The 13,160-nt window shown below is 41.5% G+C and overlaps 1 long non-coding RNA gene across 2 annotated transcripts in view; it reads left to right on the top strand.

The window, feature by feature from the left end:
- LOC115091284 overlaps window positions 1–13,160 on the top strand; it is a 119,231-nt gene that overhangs the window by 57,541 nt on the left and 48,530 nt on the right. Inside the window, exon 3 of one of the 2 annotated variants that reach the window (XR_003856661.1) lies at window positions 2,748–2,882. The exons of the other annotated variant lie outside the window; for it this stretch is intronic. This is a non-coding gene — a long non-coding RNA (uncharacterized LOC115091284). The remainder of the gene's footprint in view (window positions 1–2,747; window positions 2,883–13,160) is intronic. 2 annotated transcript variants of the gene reach the window in all.

Here is a 13,160-nt window from a genome sequence, read left to right as displayed (position 1 = left end):
ATTGAGTGAAAAAGAACTTTCTCCGAATAGTTTTAAATGTGCCACATGCTAACTTCATGGAGTGGCCCCTAGTCTTTCTATTATCCGAAAGAGAAAAAAAAACGATTCACATCTACCCGTTTTAGACCTCTCATGATTTTAAACACCTCTATCATATCCCCCCTCAGCCGTCTCTTCTCCAAGCTGAAAAGTCCTAACCTCTTTAGTCTTTCCTCATAGGGGAGCTGTTCCATTCCCTTTATCATTTTGGTAGCCCTTCTCTGTACCTTCTCCATCGCAATTATATCTTTTTTGAGATGCGGCGACCAGAATTGTACACAAAATTCAAGGTGCGGTCTCACCATGGAGCGATACAGAGGCATTATGACATTTTCCGTTTTATTCAACCATTCCCTTTTTAATAATTCCCAACATTCTTTTTGCTTTTTTGACTGCCGCAGCACACTGAACTGATGATTTCAATGTGTTATCCACTATCTCTTTCTTGGGTAGTAGCACCTAATATGGAACCTAACATTGTGTAACTATAGCATGGGTTATTTTTCCCTATATGCATCACCTTGCACTTTTCCACATGAAATTTCATCTGCCATTTAGATGCCCAATTTTCCAGCCTCACAAGGTCTTCCTGCAATTTATCACAATCTGCTTGTGATTTAACTACTCTGAACAATTTTGTATCATCTGCAAATTTGATTACCTCACTCAACGTATTTCTTTCCAGATCATTTATAAATACATTGAAAAGTAAGGGTCCCAGTACAGATCCCTGAGGCACTCCACTGCCCACTCCCTTCCACTGAGAAAATTGTCCATTTAATCCTACTCTCTGTTTCCTGTCTTTTAGCCAGTTTATAATCCACGAAAGAACATCGCCACCTATCCCATGACTTTTTACTATTCCTAGAAGCCTCTCATGAGGAACTTTGTCAAATGCCTTCTGATAATCCAAGTACACTACATCTACCGGTTCACCTTTATCCACATGTTTATTAACTCCTTCAAAAAAGTGAAGCAGATTTGTGAGGCAAGACTTGCCTTGGGTAAAGCCATGCTGACTTTGTTCCATTAAACCATGTCTTTCTATATGTTCTGTGATTTTGATGTTTAGAATACTTTCCACTATTTTTCCTGGCACTGAAGTCAGGCTAAACGGTCTGTAATTTCCTGGATCTCCTCTGGAGCCCTTTTAAAATATGGGGGTTACATTAGCTATCCTCCAGTCTTCAGGTACAATGGATGATTTTAATGATAGGTTACAAATTTTTACTAATAGGTCTGAAATTTCATTTTTTAGTTCCTTCAGAACTCTGGGGTGTATACCATCTGGTCCAGGTGATTTACTACTCTTCAGTTTATCAATCAGGTCTACCACATCTTCTAGGTTCACTGTGATTTGGTTCAGTCCATCTGAATCATTACCCATGAAAACCTTCTCCAGTATGGGTACCTCCCCAACATCCTCTTTAGTAAACACTGAAGAAAAGAAATCATTTAATCTTTCCGCGATGGCCTTATCTTCTCTAAGTGCCCCTTTAACCCCTCGATCATCTAATGGTCCAACTGACTCCCTCACAGGCTTTCTGCTTCGGATATATTTTAAAAAGTTTTTACTGAGTTTTTGCCTCTATGGCCAGCTTCTTTTCAAATTCTCTCTTAGCTTGTCTTATCAATGTCTTACATTTAACTTGCCAATATTTATGCATTTTCCTATTTTCCTCTGTTGGATCTTTCTTCCAATTTTTGAATGAAGATCTTTTGGCTACAATAGCTTCTTTCACCAGTAGCCAGTCATGAGCTCATAGTTACAAAATAACATAAGGACATATAAAAGAGAGAAAGAAGAACAAAGCGAGCAAGAAAGAAATAAAGTACTTCTCTCAAATAGGACTTCTTCGTACAAGTAGGCTGATGCTATGAAAAGAAAATGGACACAAAGTATCAGTTCTTAGAATACCAGACTGTTATAACAATACAAATTAATAAACAAGAATACTGCATTGAACTTGATTAATAAATTACTTATCTGACAGTGTTTTTGCTAACGGTCCATGATTATTAGAATTTCTAGAAAAATCTATATATTCAATTAGTTATAAAAAAGAACAATTAAATGATATATGCTTATGATATACTTTATGTGTTTATTAGATATGCAAAAAAGGAGAATGCGCGGCTCGCTAAATTAATAAAGGCACTGTTCAATACGTGAAACCATCAATTTTATTTAATTATAAGTAACAAAGGAAGATTTTCTTTGCACGAAATGAACAGTGCCTTTATTAATTTAGCGAGCCGCACATTCTCTTTTTTTGCATTGACTTACATGTGTGTGCTCTTTACTCCGCACTTCTGCTGTGCATCGCCCAGTTTATTAGATATGACAGTTGAGTAATATGTTTAATGAAAAGTACTGTTTTAAATAAAAAGTCATTTTATTATTTTAATCCCTACTTGCTGAATTTAATTTGTTGATGCTGAAACTTGAGTCACTATTCTAGAGGGTAGGGCATATATAAATTTTGTGTCTTGTGGGCAAATAACATCAGAAAACTTGCTGCCTAGTCAAACAAGGCTTCATTTATTTAACATGCACTTCGGCCACGACAGAAATCTTCACCCCCACTCGCCACGATTTACATCCCCTCCAGCCTGTGCCTACCCACTTCTTTCTCCATTCCCTGTGCCTCTCATTTTTCTCCCATCCCTTTCTTTCTGCTTCCTCTGTGCTTCTTTCTCTCCTGCAGGAAGTGCTGCTAGAGCAGCCGGGAGGAGGGAAAGACTGAGCCGTGCCACTGGCCCCTCTTGCCACAGCAAACAGACACAGTAAAGAGAGGAGGCGGGGGAAGAGCCGCAGAGCAGCTGCTAAGGAGAGTGCCCAGGTGAGATCCCACCCCCACTCCCACAGCCGCCAATCACAGCACGGAGAGAGGAGATAGGGCAGGGCTGCAGCTCTCTTGCTGCTGGTTCTGCCCTGGTTCCCTCCCCCCATCTATAAACAGGGCCATAGGGGAAAGAAGGTGCCTGCCTCAGTAGCAAGGTTTTCAGTGACTGGATAGTACTTCTGATCGGACACGGTATAGGTAAACAGAAAAGCAGACTGATCGGTTCAAAACAGGGCAGTTGGCAACCCTATCTGTAAAGCAATCGAAAGCCAACAAACTATTCAGTTGATGGGAACTTCCAGCCATTTTATTTATTTTTTTTTTTGCAACAGAGCAAAACAGAAAACTGGAAAAGTTTTGCTCCATTCTTCCCAGCAAACTCAGCTCTACTCAGGATGCTTTTTTGCTTGAGTGGAATGCAAATCTCATGTATGCTTTTCCACTGATACCGCTGATAGCCAGAATGGTACAAAAAGTTATAAAAAAAAAAAAATTGAGCTCAGCTGATCCTCATAGTTCCAGTATCATCCAGATAAGTTTGGTTCGCATATCTGGTACAGCTGTCCATCAGTCCTTTCATCCTTCTTGGATCAGATCCATCATTATTAAATCAAGAAGAGGGACATATGTTTCATCCAAACCTCTCCTCCCTCAACTTGACAGCTTGAATGCTGAGCGTTAAAAAATTGCCAAAATCTCTCTACTTGAAGAGATTGAGGACATTATGCTGTCCACCAGAAAACCATCAACTAGAAAAGCCTATGGTTTTAAATAGAAAATATTTTCCGCATGGTGTCGTCACATTACTTTGGATCCATTCACATGCAAACCCAGAGTTACTAACCTGCTTACTCACTCTTTCTACTTCAGGTCTTGCCAGCTCATCCGTGAGAGTACATCTCGGGCCATAGCAACTTACCATGCCCAAATTGAGAGTAAGCCAATATTCATTCATCCCTTAGTGTCCAAGTTCATGAAAGGCTTATGGCATACAAAACCACCAGTTGTGAAGCCACATGTACCCTGGGACCTAAATGTGGTTCTAACACCACAGGTTTCTAATATGCAAAGTTATATGCCTTGTAGCAGTCGTGTCTCAGAAAAAGTCTTGAATAAGGCCCAAAGCAAGATAGATCTTGGATTTATAAGCAAGCACTTCATCATTAGGGTATTAAGGGATTGACAAAATGCATCAGAAAGCCCTGGGGCAGGGAGCGAACAAAGCCCTCACTAGAAAAACAAAGGAGAACATACACATCCTGTAGCACACCCAGGCTTATGAATACTAGGAATCATGTTCAGTAGGCCGTTTAGGGGCAAGTTATCTGGCTAGCATTAGCTGGATAACTTGACCTGGAAGTGCCCAGGATTGCATTGAACTGCGATCCCAGCAGTGAAAAGGGAGCCATGACTGAGGTACCGAGTGAGTGGGCAGGATTTGGGAGGAGGGTAGCAATGTGAAGGGGTTGTTTGGGGGGGGGGGGCTGAGAAGGCCATAGTTAAGCTATATTTAGTGAGTAGGGAGGGCTGGGCCAGGCCAGTGCTTAGATCTATTTCATTTTAGACAAATCAAGGTATTGGGGAGGTGGGTCTTGGCCAGTGGGTGGGTTTAAATGTTTGTGATGGAATGGGACTCGAACTGGGAGGCCCACGACTGTGTGCTTTGTGTTTGGTTTTTAAAGGAGCGCTAGTTAACCAGATATCTTTGAAAATATCCAGTTAAGTGGCTAGTTATCTGGCCACACAATGCTGGATAACTTTCAGCCTGCTTTGAAACAGGTCTTAAGTTATCTGGCTACCTTAGCTAGATATATCTGAAATTCAGCTAAGTTAGCCGGATAACTAAACCCCTCCCCAGAACATCTCTTTTTTTATCTGGCTAAATTATAGCCAGATAATGATTTATCTGGCTAAATGGAAAATTTGACTGACTATAGTCAAACTTGCGATGTAGACATAATTTGTGCAATTTTTAATATTGACCTCACTATTTTTCCTTCTGCTCAGAACTGGTGGAAGAACTAAGTAAACAAGGCAGCCACCTAGACCTGGTTTTGAGGGTGGCACCAGCCAGAATAGACTGGGCCGGCATTAATTGGGGCTTGTCTTCCCATGTGCACATTATCTCCAGAGCCATTCAACCTACAGCAGTACAGGATAGGTATACTTTGAAGCGCTGAAAAAAGTGCAAAAAGTGGAATATAAATATATAAAATAAATAAATATCTATAGAAAAGCTAGAACCCAAAGTAATATTTTGCCATAAAACTTAAGGATCTGGTCCAAAATTCCAAAAAATGACTTTTCCTGATAAAACGATATCAATATATCCCAAAATTGAAACATTGGCTATTTTCCCATAAAACTTATGGCTCTAGCCCAAAGGCGAAATAAAAAACGTAACAGAAAATCATCAACCTTGGTATCCAACAGAATTTCTCAACTCATCCTCAAAAATTAGTTTGTAAAATTGGAATTCTTGTCGAGTGAAAACAAGAGAACTCTTGAATAATCCTTGTCACTTTTTTTTTTCTGGACTAGGAATGTGGTCTGGGCCAGTGCTGGCCCTAGGGGGGGCTGCAGGGCCTAAGGCAATTTCAGCCCCAGCTCCACCGCTTCCATGAGATATTGAAACGTGGCATGGTCGGGTGGCACTGTACTTTCTGGCACAGCACAGATGTCTCCATGCACAGGCCCTACCAGTGCTCCCAAGGAACACTGGGGAGGGAGGTGTTTAGGGCTCTCAGGAATTGCTCTGCAGTTCTTTTCTTACCTGTTTGTTAGCAGAACCGTAGTATTCCTGTGCACCTTTTCTGCGAAATTCTTTCATGACTGAAACTGCTTTTTGTTGCCATGGACCGACAGCTTCCAGCAAGGCCCAGACCTGGAGCATTTCCGGGGTGATTTAGTGCCATTGAACACACAGGAATATAAACAGAGCCACAAGAAGATGAAATGATCTATAATTCGAGATGAAGAAACCTGTGCAAAACTTTGTTGTCATCATCATTTTAAGCAACCTGTCAGTTCTAGTTCTGTTGCCATCTGCAGACTGGAATATGTAGTATGAAGACTGTTGTACAGCAGCATTCAGACATGGCGTTTCATCCTCGGTTAGATGAGATCACATGACTGTGGCAAAATTCCTCCCATCACACAGGCATTCAAGATCTCTTATAAAACAGCTGGGCTAGGACCCAGCCCTGTGGCTTGGGTCATAACAATATTGGATGTGAGATCAGAGTTGAAATCCCCGTTCCATTCGGGCCAGTCATGTCCTGGAATGCCAGGAAGGTAGCACACTCGGACCCGGGAAGGGAGGGAAGATGACATACCCTCCTCTGATGTGCACCCTCATAGTAACATAATAAACGATAGCAAATAAATACCCAAATACTCTAAGCAGTCTGCCCAGCAAGTAGTTTAGGGTTTTACTTGCTGTTCCGTGAAAGTCTTCTCTACTGGTTTTCTTTAGGATGTAATTGCCACTCCATGCAGATTACCCCATTGCAGAAATGTTACGAAAGTTACCACAAGCTGCCCTGTTTCTTCATTTTCATTCTCAAGCCAACAGGGATCCTCTGTATTTGTCTCCTGCCCTTTTCAATTCCATTACCACCTCTTTTGGGAGGGCATTCCAGGCATCCACCACCCTTTCCGTGAAGAAATATTTCCTGACATTGTTCCTGAGTCTATCCCCTTGGAGTTTCATATATATCATATATATTTGAAATAATCCAGTCCCTGAGTACATGTTTTATTATAATCCTGAATTAAGTCTAGATACTATTTATCGCTGATTTAGCCATGTCTCTGGCTCTTCCTCCTCCCAGTTCATGTACCCCTGTTTTATTGTAACTTTCGTTCACTTGTTCTCTTCGCCTATTGTTCATGTTGATGTTAATGTTTTTTTCACCATTGTTTCTTGTAAACCGATATGATATGATTGGTATCATGAATGTCGGTATAAAAAAGCCCTAAATAAATAAATATCATAATTCCTAGTTCTACAGCTTCCTTTCCATTGGAAAAAGTTTGATTCCCATGCATCATTAATACCTTTCAGGTATTTAAAAGTCTGTATCATATCTCCCCTGTCTTTCCTCTCCTCCAGGGGATACATATTGAGGCCCTTCAGTCTTGCCTCATATGGCTTTCACTTTGATTGTCTTTTTCTGGACTGCTTCCATCTTGTCTCTGTCATTTTTGAGATATGGTCTCCAAAACTGAACACAATACTCCAGGTGAAGCCTCACCAAAGACCTATACAGGGGCATTATCACTTCCTTTTTCCGGCTGATTGTAACTCACTTACACTGATTGTTACTCACTCCGGCTCTTGTCAAATTGCTTCACTGCCTTCAAACTATCAGACATTATCAGCCCAAAGTAATGGTGAACTGTACCATTAGTGAACAGTCTGGCTAAAGTTCATTACAGCAGTCTGGCAAATAGACACAGATTATTTGGCAAATGCTTCTAGGCTGAAGATGCTGCTTTCATTGAATTTCTGGGATTTACTTTCTCAAAGTTATTAGAGGCAGTTTGTGCTGAAAACTGTTGGCACCCTCCTTGGAGCTTGGAAAAGAGCGTTCAGCATGAAGTAACATTTTTTCATCTGGAAATAATCTTATTAAAAAGAAGCACTTTGAACTGTCTCCATGAAACGTGCTTATTTCTGCAGCTCTGCCCTGGAACTTCCAGAGCAGTCAGGAGTGATTTATAGACATTTAGAGGAAAAGAGGGCAGAAGAACATACAACAAGTAGAGACACACATCACACAGCCAGAACATGCTTCAGTGTTCTGTCTTAAGAAGTATACATGATGAGCAGAGACACACATCACACAGCCAGAACATGCTTCAGTGTTCTGTCTTAAGAAGCATACATGATGAGCAGAGACACACACCATGCAGCCAGAACATGCTTCAGTGTTCTGTGTCTTCAGTAATCCTATCTCACGAGCAGGCACACACGCCACACAAAGAATACATGCTTCGATGTTCTGTGTCTTCAGAAGTACACATGGTGAACAGAGACATGCACCACGCAGCCAGAACATGCTTCAATATTCTGCAGATTCAGACATACATGCAGTGAGCAGAAAATTCACCACCCAGCCAATACATGCTTCAATGTTCTATGTCTTTCAAAAGCATGCGCTGTGAGCAGAGACATGCACCACCTAGTCAGAACATGCTTCAATATTCTATCTCTTCAGAAGTACATGTGGCAAGAAAAGACCTACATCACACAAGCAGAAAGTGCTCCAGTGTTCTATGTCATCATAAATACATGTGGCAAACAGGGACAAGCACCACACAGCCAGTATTCATTTCAATGTTCTATGTCTCCAGAAGTATACATAGTGAGCAAAGACATGTACCATGCAGCCAGAACATGCTTCAGTGTGCTATGTCTTCAGAATTCCATCTCATGAGTAGACACATGCACCACACAGCGTATACATGCTTAGACATTCTATGTCTTTAGAAGTACACGTGGTGAGCAGAGACGCAGCATACATCCAGTATTTGTTTCAAGGTTATATGTGTTCAGAAGTATACATAGTGAGCAGAGACATGCACTATGCATACAGAACATGCTTCCATGTTCTGTCTTCAAAAGTACATGTGATGAGTATGACACAGCCAGAATATCCTTCAGTGTTCTATATCTTCAGATGTATGCACAAGGAAGCCAGAACATGCTTCAATGTTCTGTATCTTCAGAAATACATGCAGTGAGCAGAAAGATGCATCATAATATAGCAAGAACATGCTTCAGTATTTTGTCTTCATAAGTACATTTCATGAACAAGACACACACCATGCAACAAATACCTGCTTTGAAATTATATATTTTCAGAAGTACACATGATGAGCAAAGACACGCACCTATCCAGAACATACTTCAGTGTTCTATAGCTTCAGATGTACATGCTGTGTGCAGGGAGATGCATCACAAAACCAGTACATGTTTGTGTTCTGTCTTCATAAGTACATATGGCAAGCAGACATGCATCACCCAGCCTGCATTTGTTTCAATATTCTTTGAAAGAAATATGCATAGTGAGCAAAGACACTCACTACGCTGCCAGAACATGCTTCAGTGTTTTATGTCTTTAAAAGTACACACAGCAGAAGCATACGCCAGGAAACTAGAACATGTTTCAATGTTCTATGTCTTCAAAAAACATATGCAGTGAGTAGAGACATGCACCAATCAACCAGAACATGCTTCAATGTTCTATGTCTTTAGAAGTGTACATGGTGAGCAAAGATGCACCATGCATTCAGAACATGCTTCAGTGTTCTGTCTTAAGAAGTACACATGGTGAGCAGAGTTACACACCATTCAGAAGTACATACGATGAGCAGAGACAAACACCACACTGCCAGCGCACACTTCAGTGTTTTATGTTATGAGAACACACAGGGCCTGATTTTAAAAAGCATTTACATGTGTAAAACTGAGTTTTACTTAAATAAATGCACTTTACTCGAATAAGTAAAATGCAGTAGAATCCAGGGAAATGTAGGATGCGGTCAACAGAACTCCCACACACACACGCCAGCTTACTCGAATTGTGTGTATTTTATTCTTATTAGATTGCAACAACATAGGACGAGATTTAATTTTTAATTTATCTTATAGCTGATCTAGTTAGAAGTAGACATGACTTATCACAACCACTAAGTAATATTTAATATGAAACTATGTTACAGTATTTGTTGGCACCTGTTTAGTTAATATAATCTAACACATTTAAGCAAACATGAAATGATGTGCCTTATTGTGAACCGTTGTGACGGCAGCTAGCTTAACGACGGTATAGAAAAGATTTTAAATTAAATAAATAAATAAATAAGTGGGCTCTTGAAATTTGCTACAACACTAATCATGCCTTTTGTACATAGCATTTAATTTATTTATACCGTTTAACCGTTTATTCTTTCCTATCTCTTCCTTCTTCTCCAAGTTCTGCTACCCTTGTTATTTGTAACCGATCCTTCGGTCACCACAGTTCGAATTGATGTATTTAATGCACTCCCGTTCCATGTAAACCAGCAAGATATGTTTTCATGATTGCCGGTATATAAAAACCTTAAATAAATAAATAAAATAAATAAATAAATAAAATAAATAAATAAATAAATATGCCATTGAATTGTCCATATGATTTGCTTGCATAAGTGCACGTTACATGTGTAAATGGATTTTGAAAAATGCTGCCATAGTTTTTAAATGCACATGTGTAAATCCTTTTGAAAATTCACCTGACTGTGAGCAGAGACACATCCCTCACTGCCAGAACATGCTTCAGTGTTCTAAATCTTGAAAGGTACATGTAACGATCACAGATACGAATCACACAGCTGATACATGTTTCAGCTGTTCCTCTCCACCTGCCATGGAGCTTTGGGAGCAGAGCTTTGTGTGATGATGTGGGTACAACGGGTCAAAACAAGGCTTCAATTAATCATATTTTAATTTTTCAGTCAAAATGGATGTAAAATAGTGTCTAAACATCAAAGGACCCTTACAGGCTCAGAAGCACATAAGCCCTTAATTAGGCAATCAAACAAATCTGTTCTGTGCTTCAGTATTAATAAGCAGACAACCATTTATTTCAAAGCAGGACTTAAAGATAGTAGGCTGGTACTTGATGTCAAATAAAGTTTATTTTAACTTCCAAAAACTATGATTCTTTCCATTAGTCTGACTTTACTTAGAATGAGAATAATTCCAAATTTGGGCAAATGGAATAAACTTCTGATATGGAAGAACCCAGACACTAAAATCTAGCAAATACATGTGAAAAATCTCAAGTCTTTCCCCTGTAAAAGCCATTCATTGTTAGGCCTTGTGTCCAAATTGCAGAAGTTAATGCATTCCTAGAGTCGGTGGCCCTTGACCTTCATGTCGATATGAAGGACCTCCCATTGCTCCTGGAACTCTGATGCTTTCATCTAATAAGGAAATTGAGGGGGCTCAGTGGCAGTCCTGTACTCCTGGCTTCAGTTTCTGGACCAGACCTTCCACTCATTGGGAGAGTTGGAGATGCTATGGAGGCAGCACTCACAGCCCCGGTGGGTACCAGCAAAACTCATGGCCGAATTTTAAATCAGCCATGCGTGCAAATTCTGGCAGTCACGGGCATGGCTGAGCCCTGCACACACCGTGCATGTTTTCAAAAGGGCCCAGCCACGAGCATAACTGCCGATACGCGCACAAGTGCAGGGCCCTTAAAAAGGGGCGGGCTGAGGGGGCAGGGTCAGGGAGGGGTGGGATGGAGGCCGGCTGGCTCCTTAATTAGAGCAGACTGGAAGGGAACGGGGGAAGGCCTGAATTCACTCCCACATGTAACTTACTAAAATTCTCTCCCTTCCCCCCCCCCCCCACCCCCCGTATTATAAAATTCAGCGCGCATGTGCACCTGGCTCGTGGATTTTATAACATGCATGCGCCGGCACGCACGTGTTATAAAATCCACACATACCTTTTAAAATCTACGCCTAAGTCTTCAGATTTAGGATCCATGATTGCAAGGTTCTGGAAGATGCTCAGGTTCAGGGCCTCTGGCCCCTGGCCATGGACTGACTGCAATCACTGGGCTAAAGTGAGTTGGAGGGGATATAAAATAGGGAAGTAGCTGTAAATGATGGCTCAAAGTACAAAGGAGCAGATGGAAACAGCTGGATCATAAAAATGTAAAAGGGGAAGTCTCTCTCTACTAGTCCTTAATGTATTGTACTGTACACCGTAGAAGGAGCAAGGAAGGACTATTGTAAGAGGCCACACTAGGACTGTGAACAGTTTACACAGACCATGCACATAACCTGCATTCTAACTCCTAGCAAGGGAATCCAAAGGAAAGTAAATCTGGATTGGTGGGAATCAGAAATGTTATTTTATCTGTTTATTTACAACTTCTTATATTCTATGAAATCCAATAAACAGTTGGAATAAATTACACAGGAACATTCACAAATCATAAAACAGTAAAACATCTAAATCTCATATTCCAGTCACCTTACACAGCATAACAAAAATAAGCAGCAACGAAATCACAATACATTTATTTAGTTTCTCAAATTATTCCAACATTTACATAAAAAGAAAGATCTTCAGAGGGAGATGCATCAAGCTGCGCTAGGGCTCTAACGCTCATTATATCGTGTACATCATGTGATAAATGCAATAATTTACATCTCCCCACCCAGGTTCCCTCCCCTATTACATTGACCTTCTTTGCATTCGATTTGTATGCATAAATACTGCAGTGCATGCAAAGAAGATCATGCATAGGCAATCCTATGCAAATATTTTATCGTGGCCAACTGAGATGGTGGGCAGCCACAATAAAATATGTACACCTTTTCGAAAAGCAGTAAATGTGAGGCAGGAGGCCCGTGACACTATTGCAGGTCCCGAGGCTCCTGTCTCACATTTAAAGAACCGACTAAAAAAAAAAATGTGGCAAATGGGGAGGTTGACCGCCAACTACCTACAAAATGTAAATTTAAAAAAAATGCACCCATGCAGCTATGGCTCCGGCCCCCCACCCCCCAAGTGAAAGCCAAAGTCCCCCCACCCCCAAGACACAGTGATTCCCCCCCAGTGTCCATACCCACCACCACCCCACAAGTCAAAGGTAGGGTTATGGCCCCTCCCGATCCTCACCGCCCCGACACACTAGTCAAATATAGGGTCCCAGCCCCTTCCGGTCTCCTACCCACCCCTCCCCCAGAAGCCATAAAATTTAAAAATTAAGGTGCATGCCTCCGACCCTCTCCTGCAACACCTCCCCTTGTACCTTCAAGTGGATCCCCTGTCAGGGCCGGGTGCACCCTTGCATCAGGTCCAGTCAGCGCCACTTTCCAAATGGCACCGACCTGACCTTGTCCCAGCCATGTGACTGGGGTAAGGTCCAGGGATCAGATCTCGGCCATGTAGCATGGGTCCAAACCCTGGACTTTACCCCAGTCAGATGGGTGGGGTAAAGAGGACTATGAATCCTTGAATTCAGTGGAATGGGTGTGAGGAAACTGAAGTGACTCAGCAAAGGCGAATGACAAGGATGAGTGAGATCAGCTGAGCACCTGCTTAAGGCCTGACTGAGTAGGAAAGGCACTGCCTGCCCATCTCCTCCCATACATTGCCCTGACTGTCACCTTCTCCCAGGCAGCGCCTTGACTGTCACCATGACCCATACAGCAGAATGAGCTCGTGCATACCAGCTTTGGACAGTTCTTATCTTGGTCCAATAA

The sequence above is a fragment of the Rhinatrema bivittatum genome, chromosome 4 (genome assembly GCF_901001135.1).
Source record: "Rhinatrema bivittatum chromosome 4, aRhiBiv1.1, whole genome shotgun sequence".
Classification (NCBI taxonomy): domain Eukaryota; kingdom Metazoa; phylum Chordata; class Amphibia; order Gymnophiona; family Rhinatrematidae; genus Rhinatrema; species Rhinatrema bivittatum.
The sequence above is the reverse complement of the archived record's forward strand: the minus strand, read 5'-3'. Positions and strand labels throughout refer to the sequence as shown.